The 20,270-nt window shown below is 42.5% G+C and overlaps 2 long non-coding RNA genes across 2 annotated transcripts in view; one reads left to right on the forward strand and one right to left on the reverse strand.

Moving 5' to 3' along the window:
• Nucleotides 1-8,533, forward strand: part of LOC136422914 (uncharacterized) — a 31,596-nt gene extending 23,063 nt beyond the window's left edge. Inside the window, exon 2 of the long non-coding RNA XR_010753686.1 lies at nt 7,759-8,533. This is a non-coding gene — a long non-coding RNA (uncharacterized lncRNA). The remainder of the gene's footprint in view (nt 1-7,758) is intronic.
• LOC136422915 (uncharacterized) overlaps nt 1-20,270 on the reverse strand; it is a 27,557-nt gene continuing 7,287 nt past the window's right edge. Inside the window, exons 2-3 of the long non-coding RNA XR_010753687.1 lie at nt 1,665-1,785; nt 1-1,278 (exon numbers count right to left, since the gene is read on the reverse strand). This is a non-coding gene — a long non-coding RNA (uncharacterized lncRNA). The remainder of the gene's footprint in view (nt 1,279-1,664; nt 1,786-20,270) is intronic.

The raw sequence follows: 20,270 nt of genomic DNA on the forward strand, positions 1-20,270 counted from the left end.
AGCAAACACCCCACAACTAACTCTCGCGATTAGCTCCATATTCCACCCGCTTTTGTAGCATATTTTCCTGATGATATCTAGCAGACACATGCACGATTTACCACCGCTCGCTGTATCGTTGTAGTTTAACGCTCTCGTGGGGACAATGAAAGCGCTAACGGCAGTTACGGAGAAGACAGTTCCCGTCCTACCGCTTTATGTACACGTCATAAAGGATGCCTGATGTAACCGCTAAACGTACAGTTTATATGAGAAGCTTCCCATTTTCATCATTATCTAATAGCGCTTTGTGTCAATCGATTGACAAAGTCGTATTGGCGTATATTATCTTGCCGTTATTCTTTCTCACGCGAGTAGTTCAACGCTATCATCTCTCTCTTTTCTCTTCCTCTCTCTTTCTCTCTATCTTTCTGGCTTTTCTTGCTAGTTAAAATAACGCCGCCAAACACCGTCTGCACTGTCCAAATTGATGGTGTCCCACTACGATACACATCCCTGATTTCCTTCTATAAAGAGTAAGTAATTTGTCATACCGAAAATCATTGTGCCGTACAATACGTAGCATGGCATTACCTATATGCTGAGCCCTCGGATGGTTGGCAAGAAGAAAGCTAGCATAACACTGGGAATTGTCACCTAAAACAAGACAATGTCGCTTTAGGTGATGTTGAATTTCTGTCACAAAAATGCAAGCATATCGGAGTGCTATAGGACTACAATTTGCGTGTTGTTTCAGTTAACCATTACGTTGTCAAAGCATGTCTGAATATCATCAAAACAGCTAAGAGGCGACCAATTCAATGCACATATACACAGAAAGACACTTAAAACTTGTCACTCATTTCATTGCCATTACATTCGTTTGTTCGTTCATTCAGTGGCTCGCTCATTGGTGTTTTAGATTCCTTTAAAATCCTGGAGTGTCTATGCGTTTGGAATATTCTTTGAACCTCCATGTCTTGAACTGAACGGTTATGGAGTGCAGATCGCTTTGGTCTCGACACGTCAACGGTGACATTTTGCTCATCTTCTTAAGCCCTGTATGAGTTCCACCTACTTAACACGCCTTACGTTCGACTGCAGAGAATGTCAAGAAACTACTGGCGCGGTAAGCTCACGCGCTGGATCCATCGCACCGCCAACTCTCGCGAGACTTCCCCGAGTTATTGATAAGGCGTCTCGGCATCCACTCGAGACGCCTAAACGATCCCCGAGCATTTGGTTGATCAGTATGCTTGTCGTTCCTTCTCCAGGCGTTTTTTCTTACGGTAAGCCTGACTGGGAAGTAAGAGAGTTGAACGTCAATGTGTCAGTTGTAAGGATTTTCGTCCATGATACCATTCTTTTATCAAAATATATTTCTGGTAGTTCAAGCAAAAACACGTACGACAAATATACTAGCATTGTCTACACAAATTTAAGGGTAAGTTATATCTGAAACATATACTGAGCAACATTGTCTTAAACTTCTTGTCTCTTCCGTTTATTGAAATGGCAAAGGGATATCTTCCAAGAGATCCTATATGGTAACAAAATATTTCATTGGAAGGGCGATTTATCCCTCCGAAAACATGAAACCCACTGACCTTGTATGTCAGTTTGATAGACAGACATACAATGGAAAGATTATAAGTAACATTGGCAACATTTTCTACAATTAATACCTGAGGAAAATCCAACGGTTCTGACTTGAGACCAGCGCAGTCTCACTGTTCTGATGCCAGCAACATACGGACTGGCCAGGGATGGGATGTCGCTTTACAGTGTTCCGTTGATCTTAATGATCTGCATGACAAACAAAACAAACAAGCCATGAACAAGGGATAAAGAGTCAAACAGAGTACATACATATGTTAAGTAAATGAATTCTTGTCTCATAGATAAGTGTTCAAATTCTAGATAACATGGAAAGCAAAAAGGTTTGAACACTTCACAAACCACACACAGCTTATCCGTCATTGGTTAAGATCTGAGCTGCCAACATATAAAAATGATTAAGAAAATATGATATATCTGATGGAGAATCATACAGCACTATCTATAACAATAGACTATGATTATGGTTCATAAGTTAGATACTAGTAGATCATAAATCTGTCGCACTCAGCAGGTAACATGTACCAGATCCAGAGGGTCTGCAGCTTCTTCGCCATGGTCGTATGATCATCATCAGCTCTTCACACCTTTTATGATGAGAACTTTGCTCAACAACTGTGCATAATACAGCGTATGGCAATGTGAACAACAATTTTAGAAAATTAATAATTTACTCCACCAAAGACCATGTAGTGCAGAATGTGATTATATACTTGTACAGTCTTTGGTCATTGTCAAGGCACTTTCTCATACAATGTCAATGAGATCTGGCTTTTAGAATGGCAAAGTGCGTTTTTGTTAGTGTTCTGACTTGTACATGGAATCTGTGTATGTATCCAACTTTTACAGCAATTCTAGGAAATAATCTACTCTTAAAAAGACTATGCAGTTCACACGCTTGTTCAGTCTTTGGTGAATATCTAGGCACTTTCTCAAAGTCAAACAAAGATATCTGACCAGTTTTCATTTACGACAGAGGCGTTTTTGTCAATGTTTTTATTTGTACAGAGACTCTGTGTATATATCAATCGTGCAGCGAGCAGCCAGGGGCCTGCATGCAGTGTGTTTGACCTCTCCCTCAAGCTTGAACCCTTCCTGTCGGAACCTGTCAAAACCGCCACTCGTCAAGAACAGTTGAGCACACGACCCTCTCCCCCCGGCGGAGGGCGCCCTTTGTTGTTGACAATCCGTGTGTTCCCCCCTGACGTCACTACTTCGGTTACTCACCATAAGTCTAGCAATCCAGCCTTCAGGGTGGATGAGCAAAGTACGGGAAAAATAGCTATAGTGGGACTTACGCTTTACGTTCTTCGTCATCAATAAAGATTCTGTTTCACTTCTATAGCCACATTTACAACGCTGGTATTTTTGTAATGTCATAGTTGGTGACATCGCTGACATCATTGTCAAATGTGCCAGCACGAATGTATAGTTAGTACGTCTACAAAGTCGAACGCTCTAAAAGTTTTACGTTCCTCCTCATCAATAAAGATGCTGTTTGTCTTTCCATAGCTACGAAGCTGGTATTTTTGTAATGTCATAATTGATGGCATTGCTGGTATCATTCAAATATGTGAGTGCGGCTTTATTCTGACGTTTTACGTTTCTCGTCGTCATCATCAAAGATGTTGTTTGTCCTTCGTAATGTCATATTTAATCGGTGGTATCACTAACATCATCGACATATGCGAGTACGACCTTATTCTAAAGTTTTATGTTCCTCGTCGTCATCAATAAAGATACCGTTTTCTTTCTATAGCTACTACAAAGCTGGTATTTTTGTAATGTCATAATTGGATGGCATCGCCTCTATCCATAACCAGTCAGAAGCTTATACGGGACCGGCTCAGGCTCAGCCTTCTATTTATGATAGGGATCTATTTTGTGAAGAGATTACAGGCACTTGACTTGGTGACCCCCACGGGACGGAGCTATGAGCCACCAAAGAGAGGTCACGGCACGTCGGCTCGGCCCCTTGATCTGCGTGTCACCGGCAGATGCCAGTTAGCGCCGCTAGCGTGCGAGCAACATCGGCATCGCAATATGCCAGTCGGCTATCATTTAAGACCTAGCAAATTTGAGGCTCCGGTTTCTTTATATAGCTGCATTTGTGACCGCATGATTGCAAGATCATCACTGGGGGGATTCTATTGCCGCAATATATTTAACAGTCGTGAAATGAGAGCTGGGTTTCACACTAAATTCTAGAGTAGTTGAATGGACAAATTGGTTTGTGGTTCGGTTTCAGTTTGAAGAAACGAATGCGTCTGCAGTTGATCAACCAACCATATTGAATATACATAGTTACGACTATCTGTCTACCATATAATAGGTTGGGGGTCCCTCTATGTACGAATTAAGACTTTATGGATACGACCAACGTCAAGTAAAACAGCCTTATCAATGTCAAGTCAAATTTTCAATTTACCAGACAAGATCATTCGTGTTTTGTACTGAAAACTTCCGTGATTGAAGTTGTGGATGACAGTGAAGTTTTTGGGGAACAAGGATAAGAATATAAAGGATGGAGAAAATGAAACTACTTTCACATAGTGCATATGTATCCTTGTGTAAGGTCATATTGTCACGTACAGAGCCGAATCACTCCTGTTATATCCCTCCGCCGTAATGAGTCCACGGATGATGGATCTTCAGCCTGACGTTACCCGTTATCTCGCGGCGCATTTCGACGTTGTTGTGCTTGTTTTCCTGTTTGTTTATGCACCATATGGTTGATTAAGCGCACAGCCAGCCCGGCTTGGCCTGCCACACTCCGCGACGCCTGTGCTAATCCCTCCCCCCTCCCCCTCCCCAAGAGGTTATCTCCGCCATGGCGCTTCCGACGGGCGCCCGCGGGCCTTCCCACAACGTCAGCTGCACATTTCTACCACTTAGATGACGTCATCGAAACGCCTGAACGAAGGGACATGCAGTGTTTTACATATTTCTGCTTTCCACCATAAACTTTAACTCTTGAAAAGGTATTCTAATACATAACATTCGCGGGAAAGCTTAATACTTATAACGTATATCTTGCCCCAACGTTTTAGTTAAAATCACTTTTAACTTGAGATGAATGAAAAAAGACCTATATTGTCCTACTTGCCCCATTGGACCAAGGAGTTTAACCTCTTTGATTGGACGAAATACAGGTCACAGTAAAGAATACTGATAAATGTTCACAAACCAATTTGAGTCCTATAATCAATCGCTTCCGAACAGGTTTTGATTGGTTTTGTGATCAGAAGGTTGTCTAAACACAAAAGAAATACGTATTTCTTCCGTTTATGAATGTGTATGAAGTTAGGAAACATTAGAGTTTGTATCAGTCTACCAAGTGCACCTCTATTCATCTACATTTTACCACAAAATGGCGTTCGTCTTCTATTCTATTATGGTTACAGTACGACTGACAGATTCGTTGTTACATGATCACGCATATGATTGATCAGATCACATAAAGGATCCCACCCTCCCCTTATCATGACAAGGCGTCGGCGATCCTCGGGGATCTAATCGCCGAATTTTCCCGCCGATAAAAATCTGGAGGTGGAACCGACAACCTTCCGATTCCGTCTGGAACAGTTAATTATTTTCAGCCCCATTTGTATCCGTTACCCAGGGTCCCTTGCTAATTTCTCCTTTTCCACAAATAAACATCATCAAGGTAGATAATTACGATTTTGATTAATTAATAATTTCAATTAATTGCTTCTACAGCATCTGTTGCAAGAAATGAACTTTTAAACACGTTTATGGGTGTAAGGCATTGTTCTGAGGGAAAATACCTTGAAAAGTGGTTTGTTTTCAATGTGTTAACAATAGACGTGTGGCTTTCATTCTTCTAATAAAGCCGCAATTTTAATTCTCTACTTAACAGCTTGTGTACAGCATAAACCTAGCGAAAAATTAGTTTGCATATAATAATTTTCCTTAATGATATTTACGCCGGTGATTAATGTAATCGGGGCCCATGGGGCTAAAATTTTCATTAGCACACTTATTATTTACCGCAAAATCTCATATGTTATGCAAATGATTCGTTTGATGAATGGCACCGGGTTCTTTGGAAAGTCAGGAAGAACGTGTTTTCTAATATATTAAATGTTTCAGACAGTTTGATATTAAACTTTTGCTATATGAAGACATGCGGTGGTACGACTTTCGCACATTCATATTTTCAAAACTTTCTCTTTGATTTATCAATGTCTATCGATACACACATGGAGTAGGGGTATAAAAGTCGGCAGTTTCTACTGATGCTTTCTGATAGACGTTGCCATCAATGAGCTACAAATTATCTGAGTAATTCAACATACAGGGGAAGGCGGGGACTGTTGAATTTTAAAAGTGATAAAATTACTTGTCTATAACCTGAAGAGAGAATACTTAACAATAAGGGAAACTTGAAGAAGTACACTTCTGGCTGCCCCAAGTGTTTTATAGCTATGAATGTTAGCTGGGATTTTTAAACAGACACACAAACAAACAAAATACAATAGCAGTGATATTTACGGTTGATTTGTAGGCGATTAACAATTCCCATCTACATCAAAGCAATGCGTCATTGGTCAATGGGGCTTTATAAAACGCAAAAATAGCTTTATTGGATTGGCCCCTTGAGGCCATCAATGCATAGCAAAGATAGCAACAAAGCTGTGTAAGATGCAGTCGTATTTCCCTTGGATGGTGGGGTCTGGGACCACTTGATATTGATCTTGATATTTCATGCATTTCTTTGTATTGTTTCATGTTATGTATTTAGAAGTTAGCTGTATTGTATTTAGGTACTGACGTTCATATGGTTTGCAGAAAATACATATAAGTCATGCACTGTATTTCTGATTTTCATAAGCAGCATTGATTCTAACTTTACCGGGTTGATAAAGAGACAGAGTTCACCTCGAAAGCTCCCTAGAGTAGGATAGTTTTTTGTTGTGTGTAATGTTTAAATATTTGTCAAAATATAACATTGTACTGGTATTTTCACATCGATGAACCGACGAACACAGTTCTAGTGATACCTGCATCTGCAAGTGATAATTTGTATATTAGATTGCTAAGCCACTTAAGTGCATTGCACTCATCTATCTATGTCTACATTTTTAATTTTAACAAAACCCTGTCATTTATCAACTCTGGTTTTAAACAACAATTGTGAGTAGAGGCTCAGTGTAAAATTATAAAACTGTAATGTATTGTTCGCTCTTTATCCCACGCCCCAGGCATTGTCTCGAAAAATCCCTCTAAACTTGGGCGAAAACTAGTAGTCGTAATTACCTTGTCTGAATCCTTCTTTTTGATTAATGGGAGAAACAAAAATTACATTGTCTTATGGGTTATACAGACTTTGGCAATATCATGGAGAAAATGCAAATATCGTAATAAACGTTATCACACTAGAATCATAACTTTGTTTAAATCCCTCTTTAGTGCCTTCAGGTAATGTTTTTGCAGTGGACCGAACAGTCATAATGTTGAACTGTAAAATACAAAAAATATATTTACAATGTAACCGGGATAAACATGGTATTACTGGATCCAAAAATCATGTCTCGTTCAAAAGGAACCAATATTAGAGGTCAATGACATGAAAACACATTAAAATGAGATTAACATAGTTTTATTCATATTTGAAATGAATACAAAATAATACAGACAACAAATGGCCAATAGGTAGAGCATAAACAGATATTACAAGACCTGATTGTATCAATTATTCTTACTCAAGTAAAACAATTCTATGCTTGTCTGTCGCTAAAATTGTGTTGGCTGAATGTATTAATCATTGGATGAGCCCAGATAAAGAATAATGGGTGTGCTAATGTATCATTTCTTAATTCAGTAGTTTGTACCTTCTACTTCTGTAGTTTAATTCTCATGCAAACTTTTCCAGTACCATCCCCGGCCAATAACTCTTTCCTGGTAATGCTTGATATATACACACTCAGAGAGAAACTATTTGGCACCGGCGCTACACAACCTTTAAAACCGCTGTTCTAAATATTGTTCTGTACTAATAATGCTTTTCATCAAGTTTCTCTTCGTAATTATAACGCTCATATTCGTTTTATTGCATTGCGTCATGGCAAATTAGTATTTGTTTAATGACGATGGATGGTGTGCTGGTATGTTCTAACGTTTTGTTATAATGATTCACAGATCTGGAGATGCGGAGACTGATGTTAGGAAGACTACGATGAAGAGAATCCGCCTCAATAAGACATATTAAAATGCCATCATTAATGAACCGTGCGGCTCATATAACTACAAGGTGTGTGATCACTTGTTAAACCAGTTTCCTCGTACATGATTATTCAAAACATTATGAAAACTTATACCGGTAATTCCGATCATGATTGTGATGTCGACATTGGTTGTCATCTGTTGCAGTAGCGCCAATGACCTACGTCTATGTTATTGAAGCATCAATGTCAAGACTACATGCATGTACGGTCAAAATTGCCCAAGAAGATCTAGACCACTCAGGGGAACGATAAAATTTGTAACCTTTACCAGGCTTCACAGGTCACCGGTAAAATAGTAGAAATTGGTCAAATAGACAGATAACATCATTAAACATGCTAGCCGGGAGTTTGCTGGCCAGGGAGTACAGTTTGCGACCTGGTCAGCTAACTCCTTTTGCATGTTATCTGTCTATTTGGCCAATTTCTGCTATTTGTTTCAGCGATCTGTGAAGCCGGTGGAAAGCTATACAATCTGGTCTATTGCGGGTAGGATTCTTAAAGCTTGTGTCAATAGGAAAATTAGGGGACCAGCAAAAGGTGGTCATATGTACATTGACCAGGTGGTCCTTATGTAGAGGTTATCACTTTTAGAGGTTTGATTGTATATACATTTAGTTTTGCATGGCTTGAAGCTTTGAATAAATTTTTTCTGTCTATTAGTTATAGATAATAAAACATCTTTCGAAATATCTCTTCTGTGTTTCAGTGTTAACTTGTGCATCTTTGCTATTCGGTTCTAGTCTATGTAATCTACAACGAATACAGATTTTCTACTGAAAGCCGCAGGGCAAGTCTAAATGATATGCCTTACAGAATACAATCGTTAGTACAAGTCTATGATAGCAACACGCCATATAGCATTTCATTCAGATTTTCTATGATATGATCTTTATTTGCATGTTCTGGGCTCAATGCATCAGTAATATCATTACATGAAAGACTTTACATGTAGGTAAAATAAAGTTCCCCGTAGTGTTGCTAGCGAAGAACAGCTCAAGCTATGCTACCACTTAATCTATAGTATAACTGCATAGTATAGTATACGGATATTTTAACTGTACTGTCGTATGGTGAAGCATTGTACAAAATGTGCTGATTGTGTATCAATGAATTGAGACGTAAAAAGTACAAAAGATAAAGTATAGAAATAACAACAAGCCAAGTTCAACACAAGTTTAGAAGAAAGAGCAACACAAACTTTGCACATTATTCAAAACTTTTCATGACGCTTTATCCCTGTGGTTTACTGGAGCGTGTCTGATGCCCTTAATGGTGAACATCTTTCAACAACTATTACAGATGGTTGAAGATGGTATTTTTCTCACCCATTCGGAAAGATTTTATCATGTAACCACAAAATTTCGGGAAACACTCAAAGGCTTGAAAATCGGTGGGAAATGGCGCAAAAGCGGTCTCAATGGGCCGTTCCCGGTAGTTGTGAGGGCTGGTGGACGGCGGTGGCACCGCTGCGCCGCGGTAGGAGTTTAACTAGCGTCCCACTTAGAGTGCACTAAAGTGTCATTACTTGAAGTGAGCATAATAGTTGTTGGAAGAGAAACCTGCAGGTAGATAGGGGGGGAGCCTCTTGAGGTAGAAAATTTCTCACCGGTGCGGGTTAATCATGACAAAACGCCGGGTCAGAGTCTCTCCAGTCGCCGTCGCGAGCGCCACAATCCCGACGGCGGGTGACAGTTCCCGCCTGTCAGCTAACTGAGCCTTCCCCACCAATCACCCCGCCCGGGGAAACGGGCCCGGCCGTTTAGCCAAATCCCCGATGGCGACGGAGGAAAATCGGTAAATTTTGTCCGACAAAGCGACGGAAAATCGGACAAATTTGTCACACTGAACGTTGGCGTTCTAATGACTCGTGTGTATTCTCGAGTGAAGCCCGTGCGGCATTACTGCTAGCCACCCGATTGACCTTTTCCAAGTAATTGGTCATAAACCGTACAAAACTACCCGCCGAAATTGCCCTGGGTGTATCAACCAACCTTTTTGTCACCATTAAAGAAGCGCAAGAATCGAGTATGATTTGTCGCTTTGGCGTGTAAGTCGCGCCACTGATACGGCCACAAAAGTACCCCCAATTAACGCTATATTTTCCTAAAGGTTGTGTGGATCCTCAAATGCGATTCTACGTTCATAACGTCCGTTCTAAGGATATCGTTTTTCCTTATCATTACTCAGCCGTACACTTGAGCGGTTTTTTGGGAAGCGACTTATCAACGTTAAGACAGCTGCTGGATTTGGACCTGGTCTTTCGTCTGTCACTTGGGACCGTTTTGCCTAGCACCTTATCGAATCAATGCGTGCAGGAAAAGTCACTTTGTCAACGGGTGCTTCTCCTAACGACGTGGAAGGCGCCAGCTTTACACAAAAGATGGAAGGGCAGGGAGAGGGTGGAATATAAATAAACAAGGTAGAAAAGGACATTGTTATCGGAAGCAAATCAGGTAGAAAGAAGTCCCGAGTGCTCTCGCTGATACAACATGTCAAATGAAGGGAACGCCTCACACTGGGTGAGAAAATACGTACAGTTTTAACTGATCTATACAGACAACGGCGGTGTTTCAATCATTTAGACGGCGCTGTCATAGAGGTGCGCGTACAACTGTGACAGTTATACCTCACACAGTTTAGGGTCGACAAGGTGTCATGAAATAATGGTTTCTTACTTAAAATTCATCTTAGTCTCTACCAGACTCTATAGGTTACCTTCGTCTAACTGCATGATCGGCCTACTCCTCGGGCAAATATTATTCAGTCTATTAGGCCAGTTTCTGCCATTTTTTTCAGCAACCAAAAAGTCTTGTAGGACTTGTAGAGACTAGATTGATATAAAGTGACTGTCGTGGTTTTCCCCCACGAAATAACAAAAGACCCGTTGCCAATCTAGGATACAAGAGACCAGTTTTCTAAATCCGTGAATAGTTTCATCAGGTTGTTAAGTCACTGAGTAGATAGACTCTTTGTACACAATCTTTGGTTGTGTACGAAGCCCCTAGTCATCAGCTAGTGGAAATGGGGTGTTCGGGTCCCGTTGGAAGCGAAGTTAGAACAATGGCTTCCCGTCGCACGTGTCTAACCGTAGGCTCGTACCCTGTCATCACATGGGCCCACACTGTGACCAACTGTCACTCGCAAAACTAATAACAGTGGAGCGGCACCGTTTAGCCTAAATCAACGGGCCCTTCGTTTTCTCCCCGAGAAGTATAATGATGAAAACCACAGTCGGTCAACAAAAACTGTGCGCACTTCCGAAAGGGGCGGAGTGATTAGGTGCATGTTTCTGTGCAACAATTACAATTGAACTAAAAGTGGCGAGGTGGTCTTGTCGTTAGGGTTGTTGGCTCTGGGTTCGAACCCCTGCCAGGCCCACTAGTACTGTTGTGCTCTTGGTGAATACACTTTGCACTTAGGTGAAAATTATTTAGAGACGTCCTCTTGGATGGGACGTAAAGCCGGACGCTTGAGGAGAGTCCCACCTCGAGCACGTTAAAGAACCCACCTCACATCGAGAAAAATAGGGTCCATCCTGGTGTGAGTGGATCAAACCTTACAGTCCTGTCTTCGTGACGCAGTTTGTACGTTTTTTTAAATTACTGCACAAAACTGGTTGTGTTACGCCCAGATGCAGTTGACTGGTTATGAGGAACAAACAAACAAACGTCGATTTTACAAGTATCACGGGCTGGCCCCTGTGGGTTGGCTCGGTGCGTTGTCACACTTGCAAATTGACTCCTGAGGGGCGGTAGTTTATGTAACACATCAGGGAACACCTGCCCCCCTCCCCGCACGGGTTAAAGGGTGTTTCCTCCTCAAAGACGTTCAAGAGGACGTCTTGACAAGGTTTCTTGTTTTACGGCACGTTAAAGAACCCAACACATTGATCCAGGAGAGAAGTGGTGACCCGGTGTGCCTGGCTGAAAATGCAAGCCGAAGCGAAGCCGCACTGCACTACCGCTAGCTATTTGAAAAAGCATAATTCTTCACCTCAGTTGAGGATGATTTCTTTACCTTTACTTAATCTTCTATCTCATGTTAAGTGGACTACAGTTTCTGTTAACATCTAAATATTACAAAAACATTTCTTACATCTTCATCATAATGCGTCAATCAATGCCAAAGTTCTAGTATAGCCAGGGGCCGACAACTACAAGTTGTCGCTAGTTTGACAAAGTTACGGAACAAAAAATATTCGGGCGGCTATGGTGTAAGTAAAAGTACTGAAAAGCAATCAGGTTGACACAACTCAAAGTGAAAAGAAGGAGGTTTTGTCAAGCGTATTGTTCAAGCCTATTATTCAAATATTTCTACTGTCACATAAGGAGATATGGTTCATCAATATGGTGGCATTGTTGTGACAACTTATTTTTCCTGCTGGTTCCAAGAGCTAGCGCACTGTTCGTTTTTAGTCATCGAAAACTATGGCTTTGGTAAACACCACGCGTCCTACAACTTCAACTCTGTTGTCAGCACACCGCCTAAATGTACGGGTCGACTCTCTTAACTACAAGCAACCCTGTCCGTAAAAACGTGAATTATAGCCCTCACAACCTTCTATTGAAGGTCGGCGTCCCAGGACCCCGGTGCCGACCTCATTTGTGGTTCAAAAGACCCCGGTAAGTCCACAGTCAATGTTTTTCGTATTGACATTTGAGCGAAAGTCTTGCATAGCAGCGGGGCGGCGACAACCCGTGGGCGAAAATGGCGGGAGGCGACCGTTTTGTGGACAACCTCCGACAGGGTGGGGTCAGCAGGGACAAAGGCACCGGTCAGGACAGAACGAGCGCTGTTCGGAAAAGCTCTCGGCCAAATTGCTAGTTTCGGCCGTTTGCTATCAAACGGTTGTCAAGGCGGTCAAATGTTGCCGCGCTGTAAAATTGGCTTCTGTCACCCCGACCACACGTCAAAGCCGTACAGATCACTGCCCGGGCCTGGTCAGCCATCATTTAGACAAGAAAATGACTGGACATTCTTTCAAAGTGTTGAACTTTTACTCTGAACCAGAGATTTGGTATCGCGCTTAAACTTTTACGGCCAACGGACAAATGACAATGACAGGCCAGGCGTGGTGTAATGCCAGTTTGCGGTGTTTATCTTGTTTTAAAGTGTCAACCGGTTTCCCACGAAAGTATTACCTTAAGAAAAAGATATAGATAAGACCAAGGAGGTCATACATATTCTCCTTAATAAGTAAGACTCAGAGAACTTTGTCGTCACTGGGACAAAACTGCAATCAAGTGATTGTTAGCAACTATTATTTTTCATATAAGAAAAGGAAGTACAAGGTTACAAGACATTCAAGGACTTGGTGGTTCGTTAACCTTTGTAGATCGCTTACCAGAATCTAGGAGACAATGTTCCTCGTTGCAAAAAGATATGTGATTTTTCAAATATGTGATATCGGCTTGATCTAAGACTTTTCTTTATATTTCACAAGTAGAAGCCGGCGGGGATGGCATCTATTGTTGTCTGTAACTTCCTTTTCATGTCAAACATACAACATCTACCAACTTTGTAAGTGTACTGGAAACTAGAAACCATGTCCCTAACAAAAATATGACATCGGATTGTTCCAAAGCTTTGACTCATATATGACAAGTCCAACGGACGACGAGGATGGCACCTACTGTTGTTTGTAAATCATATATAACATACAATAACTACCTTAGGTTTACCGTTGTGTATCTCCAACCAGAATCTTAAAAACCACGTCCCCAAGAAAAATGTGACATCGGCTTGTTCTAAGGCTTTGCCTCATATTTCACAAGTGCAAGCCGATGGAGATGGCATCTCCCGTGACCCTGTTTGAGAGACAGTGCGTGCGAACTGCGGAGACGGGCGGACGGCTCTGTCACACCGAGAAAATGCGAGACAGGCCCGACCGCAAATAATCTGGACCTCAATCAAAGCTTCGAACCTTCGTTACGTGGAATAGACCGGAGAAAGTACAGACATCTTTTACCTTTGAATCTTTAAGTATCAAAGTAGACGGTCACTTTGAACTAGCTCTTCATCATCTTAAACCTGCAAGGATCGTAAAACTTCAAGGACAAATGGTAATCTAGTCGTCTCGTGCCAAGTTGAACTATTTAAGGTTTGAGCAGCATAGCTGTGTTAACGTTCCGCATTTCGACTTTGGGCATTGGTCGTTGAGTGACGGGAGAGAAGGCATCCGACTGAGATGTGCCTGATCTGACCAAGCACACCGGGTACTCTTCTCGATAAGTGTGTTGGGTTCTTTTACGTACAGGACTTATAAAGCATGGGGTACCCCATATACGTGATAATCTGATGGCTGACACAACACCTTTCATTATACCCTTCTAAACAATTTTGGAATTGTTACCAAAAGGAGGTTCAGTACTAAAGAAAGTCGCCAGGGAGCCCCCACATCGATCTTGACCTTCGTCTTCCCAAGACCTACCCAAATACCAAAGTCATAATCAGGAAAAGTATTTAGAATATTGGAACTTTGCCAGCTTCCAAACTTCCTAATAGTGAATAAAGGTTAGACTTGTCGGCTTTCAGTTAAAACGTCAGTTTTGAGTTCTAAATGCAATACAATGCCTCATGTCGAGAGTAGAAAGCAATGCCACGAAGTGATAAAACTTTCAGCATTGTCAGACACAGTATTCAAGTTTCACAATGTGTTATCTATACTTTAAACGTTTCCTGGAAAAATAACTGCCCGTATATATATATATATGGACAGAACTAACAGTGTCTTGATAAGACGTTTGTCACTTCTATAGTTTTTAAGTGATGTAAATTCTAAACAGGCTCATAAACCGTACCAGCTGTACAAGAAAGGGTCTAGTTGACACAGTTTTCGTTTTTCAAGCAGGTGGGCAACTTTTATGGCTCAAGCTAACCTGTCAAACCATTGTCCTATCCTAATCGGATTGCTCTTGTCAATTCTGCCTTGAAAAGGTTCCAGGAATGTGACACTATCACTAACTTCGTGCATGCTGGTACAATTTTGGCTCAGGATCATTCAACGTCTCTTTAAACATTTTATTGAAGACATTCAATTAAAGAACAACACAAGGTTATAATTTTCCACATAGATCACATATCTACAATTTTTGTAACAAGCCTGAGCCTTGCTTTACATTCTGTGGAAAGAATTTGAGCCGATTCATCTGTTTTGTTTGTTTGAATCTTTATTCATTCATGAGAAGCTCAAATCGGCCTGCAGGTCGCTTTTCATCGAGGTCATTTGGGAAGAGGTAAGGGTCAGACAAATAGTACAGATTTATGTAGCACTGGTAAAAATGTTTGTGGTACGAAAGCATAATCGTTCAAATTTGCCATGCCGCCATTCCATTATTTCCGTATATATGTGTACATATGATCATCACCCGGTATAACCACCCTTCGGCACATAACACACCAGCTTACATGCACGCGGCAGCAGCTGGCTAGAGTACAACTAGTCACACTTAGACCTCACATAATTCCAACAAGTGCTATCTAATACAATAAAAACACCCCTATCGTGTTTGAGGACAACGACTTCTATGGACAGTTGGACATTACTTTATAATAACACCACTAAGACCGGGATCGTAGCCGTATTGACACTTGAGATAACATCGTCTACGTTCCTCTACAGATAAGACAAAACTGTCGATAACATAGTATAGGAGTGAAGTTATAATTTAGAACATGAATAGGCGGTATAACGCCTCACTAGCGCTCGCGCACGTGCGCTCGGAGCACCGTAAACCACTATCATTACAGGGTTCTTAAGGATCACACCTGCAAGCCATTTTTCATGGCTGTTCACACCTGAGTTCCCGACTTAATCCACACAGGTGTGCGACAAATACCCACTTGACAGGTAGGTTAGGCCTAGCCCCAGAGCTATATATACGGGACACGCCCTAGTTTTCAGACTTGTTCGACGCGGTGGTCCTTTAATCTAATCTGCGCCAATTATTTAGGCGTCTAAGTATAATCCCAACTATCAGCTAAAGATGTTGTCAGCTAACCTGGGTAATCCAAGCTGGACGGGGCCAGCTTTGTTTTGGAATCTGATCGGCAAAGTCAGTTAGAAACGGACAGGGGAAGTGTGGGGCGCACGGACCAAGGTGCTAGAAGCTATAGTGGTCACACGCTACTTCACTATAACACTTAATACGTGCTGTTTGTACTCTTTTGTTGCATGTTAGGCTATGCTATGTAGCCTGTAGCCGTAACGCTATTTTGTTATAGTACAGCGTTCTTATGGTGTCGTGTTGGTGTATCGGTTAGGGTGTTTGGTCCAGAAACCGGAGGTCCTTTGTTCGGATCCCCTGATATGCCACCGATGCTGTCACTGGGAATGACACTTTCCTCACTCCGCCCAGGTGTAAAGATGGGTGTCTGACTTCGGTTGGGGAGGTAAAAGGCGGTGGAAGGAGAGGCTTGTGCTCCGCCTTCCATTACCGTGCCCTAGACACAGCGGATAACAACCCACTGCCCCTACGGCCTCAAAAAATGCAATGGGACAACCTTTTATTACAACGTGTTTAAAGTTACGTTGAAGTTTTGGAGTGAATGTCATTATTATTATCTCGCTATACATAAACACATAAACTCAAGTCAAAGTTTATTGCACAACGATTGTAACAGGTACAATGTAAGACTACTGGCTAGTTACATTGCTCTAGTACAGTCTACACTTATAGATTCTAAGCTGCACAATATTGATAGATGACACAATGAGGTGTATGCTTACTATACAGCTACATATATTAATACTCGTAATTTTACGGTTTCTTTTTTGCATGTAACATACCCGGACGAGGCCCACAATTGACCTTGACCTTCGTCTTCGCAAAACTTTCCAACATACCAAATGTCATCTCAATCCATTCAGAGGTTCTTATAAGTTATGCCGACATACATCCGAAACACAAACAGACAGACAGTAAGACAGACATACACACACTCAAACAGGCACATCGAAAACAAACCCTCCATTTTTCATGGAGGTAACAATGTCCATCTCAATCTGAAGAAGCTTTTGGACGTTTTAAGGAACACCTCAAGGACGTAACGTTCCTCCTGTCCATGCCAATAACGTTCTAATGTCTAGAACACCTGCCCCTGTCATCAAGCCAAACTATCACCAGGAATGTGTCTGGTCATAGTTTTTCCAACTTTTAAATTAACACCTGATGATTCTGGCACTGCCACGGACTACATGGATCAACCCAGGAATCCTAAGGTCCCCCGAGATGTCAGGGACACGCCCGTGTCTCCCACCCCTCCCCCTCACACCGCGACCCGGACGACACTGCTTATTATCGTTCAGCGATGAGAGCTTCAGCTCCTGGCGGCGTGAGAGGCAGTTATTGAGGCGGGAAGAGGCCCGGTGTCGCGCTGGGTGGCGCGTCCCTGACACCGACCCACGGGCCCGCTTCACGGGGTGCGGCATCAGATATGGTGTACATTGTTTATAAAAAGTGCTAATGTATCAATTAAGAGGACTTCTCTGTTTCGTTTATTTCTATGGCGGGACCACGGAGGTATGGGGGAGGGAGTTTGGCACTAATGAGTGTCTGATGTACCCTGATAGTGACACGACATGCACCAGTCAATAAAAATCCATGTGTGTGCTGGGGGAGGGGGGAGGTGGGCTAGCAGGTGTTTACAGGGCGCGCGCAACTGAGTGAGGGTAAAGCAGTCATCCTCACCTGAGGAGAAGCAGGATGCTTTTTCTTCTAGCTAGTGGTAGTGCAAAACATACAGATTCGCGTTTTCAGCCAAGCACACCGGGTCACCCCTACTCTTCTCAATAAGTGTGTTGGGTTCTTTTACGTGCAGAGGTTTGACGCCTGAGGCTAACGCTTACCCCGCCCCCTTCGTACACGGGGCTTCACGTCACCATCCGAAATGACGAATGCAACCTTGCCACACCAGCATCATGACACCGTACTTTGACTACTTCTCAAAGTGAGTCCGCCGCTCTCGTGAGTCCGCCGATATCCTGCATAATTTAAAGCACTCCATCTTCTTTCAGCTCCCAACGGGTGTGGGGATATCATGACAAATATCCCTCCGCGAAAATATTCCTTTACAACCATCAATTAGTACTCATACAATCTACCGTATGAACCAAAGATTGTGAAAAAAAAACTACAAATGAACGGAAAACGCCGCATCTTTTGTCATGCTTCCTACAAATGTGGCGACATATACGTTACTCATATTAGTCTCGGTTGAAGCGTGTTTTGTATTGCTTGTATTATTGATGTAATGAAGATTCTTCTGGCAACGAGTGAATTATTACAACTATACACAGAAATACACCAGCGAGATTTGTGCCTGTATGTCTAATTGTTACTAGTTTTGAGGCATATTCTTGAATGTTGTTCTGTGTGAACCATAAAGAGAACAGGACGGAACAGTGTATGATACATCGTGCTTTTCTCCCGCCAGCCACGCAGGGATGGGTAAGGTCAAGGTAAAAATGGCGGGTGGTCCTCAACTTGCCCACGGCCACAGCCTACCAATTTATTAAAGTACCCCTGAAGAAATTAGAGATCACGTTTAGTCATGTTTAGACCCGTCCCGTGGGCTCTGGAAGGGGAAACAACCCGGCATCCCATGGGATACTTGCCCTCCGGACTTTTGGCGGGAAAACACTGACAAGGAAGCCAGATTTCAGACGACAAATTGGCTGATGACGTCCCCCCGACGGCTGATAGGCGGGCCTCCAGACGGCCCAATGCCGCGGCACACACCGGGCTGATTGGGACAAATTTAAATGGCGGCATACTGTTTTCAGCCAGGGGACTAGACTCCGATTCAACCTGTTTAAAATTGGGTAGTTTTCCTCCTTTTCCGTCGATACCTTTGAGCTCGTTATAACAATTTGAAGAGAATTCGAGGAACGTTTCTTCAAAGTTTAACGCGTTTGCCAAAACCATCACTCCAAAGCTGGCCTGATGTCTAATTTTTAAAAACATGTATAAAAGCGAAAGGTTACCTTGAATAAAGACAAAAAATATACTTGTGGATCAGGGAATTAAGTTTTGGCTTGTTGATATTCGTTCATTACTAACGTAATATCCTTCCTGTCATTTCTTTCTAACTTTTCTCAGGGTTGCCAAAGAATACATACGAATTTTACGGAATACATACGAATTTTACGGAATACATACGAATTTTACGGAATACATACGATCCATTACTAGAAACATACGATCCGTACGGAATACATACGATCCATTACGCAGAAACATACGATCCGTACGGAATACATACGATCCATTACGCGGAATACATACGATCCGTACTAATTTGCTGGCCATCGCGCTAGCACCGAATCTAGCTTTGTCTGGTCCTCCTAGTTGGTCTAAGCCTACATCAGTCTTAATTTAGTGCAGCTTGAGATTTTTAGAGTTTATCCGGATGGGATACGCCATTATTAAGCTCTTAAAGCCAAGATATGTTACGGCCGCGTGGCGCGTTGGATACACCCGATCCCTCGATCTCGGAAGTTAAGCAACGCGCGGTCCGGACAGTGCTTGGATGGGGGACCAACCAAGGACGTCCGGATTGCTGTAGCCTCACGAAGCTTTCCACGAAATCGTCTTCCGGGAGGGACGTAAAACGGGGGTCCCGTGCTCGAGGAGGTGCCTCGAACACGTTAAACAGCCTCATTACCCTACACATTGGGTACCTGCCTGTGGCACTGGCTGCAAATACACCTGATATTATTATATATTATTATTATTATTATAAGAACTGGTTATCCCGAGTCCGCCATATTGAATTTGCCGCCGATGTCACGTGATCAGGACATTTCTCCAAATTAGTACGGATCGTATGTATTCCGCGTAATGGATCGTATGTATTCCCAAGGAGGTTTTATATGTGGTATTCCGTACGGATCGTATGTTTCTGCGTAATGGATCGTATGTATTCCGTACGGATCGTATGTTTCTAGTAATGGATCGTATGTATTCCGTAAAATTCGTATGTATTCCGTAAAATTCGTATGTATTCTTTGGCACCCCTGTTTCTTCTTTCCTTGTCGGTAACGTTATTCTTGATTGTTTATCACGACACTTCCCCGCATCTCTGTGACCCCACTCCCCCAGAAACGTGGCTATTTTCACCCCAGGGCGAAACCTGTTCGGAGCAATGAGACAGAAAGAAAGACATCTGGTGATGTTGTGAGCAGAAATGGACGCTGGGGATGTCAAAGGTCAACCCGGGCCTTCCTCCTCACACCGCCCTGTCTTGATTGACGTTAGCATCAGACGAACTTTTCGGCGCTCTTCCCTCGAGCGGCGGACCTGTGAAGTCGGCAGCGGCCGTCCCGTGAGCAGGTGCTTCCCATCCATCAGCGCGGGAAAAATCCCGTCGTCTGACATCACCATGGTGATGAATATGGCGGCCCGAGTGACCCTACCCGGGGGGCGC

Source organism: Branchiostoma lanceolatum, chromosome 17 (assembly GCF_035083965.1).
Source record: "Branchiostoma lanceolatum isolate klBraLanc5 chromosome 17, klBraLanc5.hap2, whole genome shotgun sequence".
In the NCBI taxonomy this organism is placed as follows: domain Eukaryota; kingdom Metazoa; phylum Chordata; class Leptocardii; order Amphioxiformes; family Branchiostomatidae; genus Branchiostoma; species Branchiostoma lanceolatum.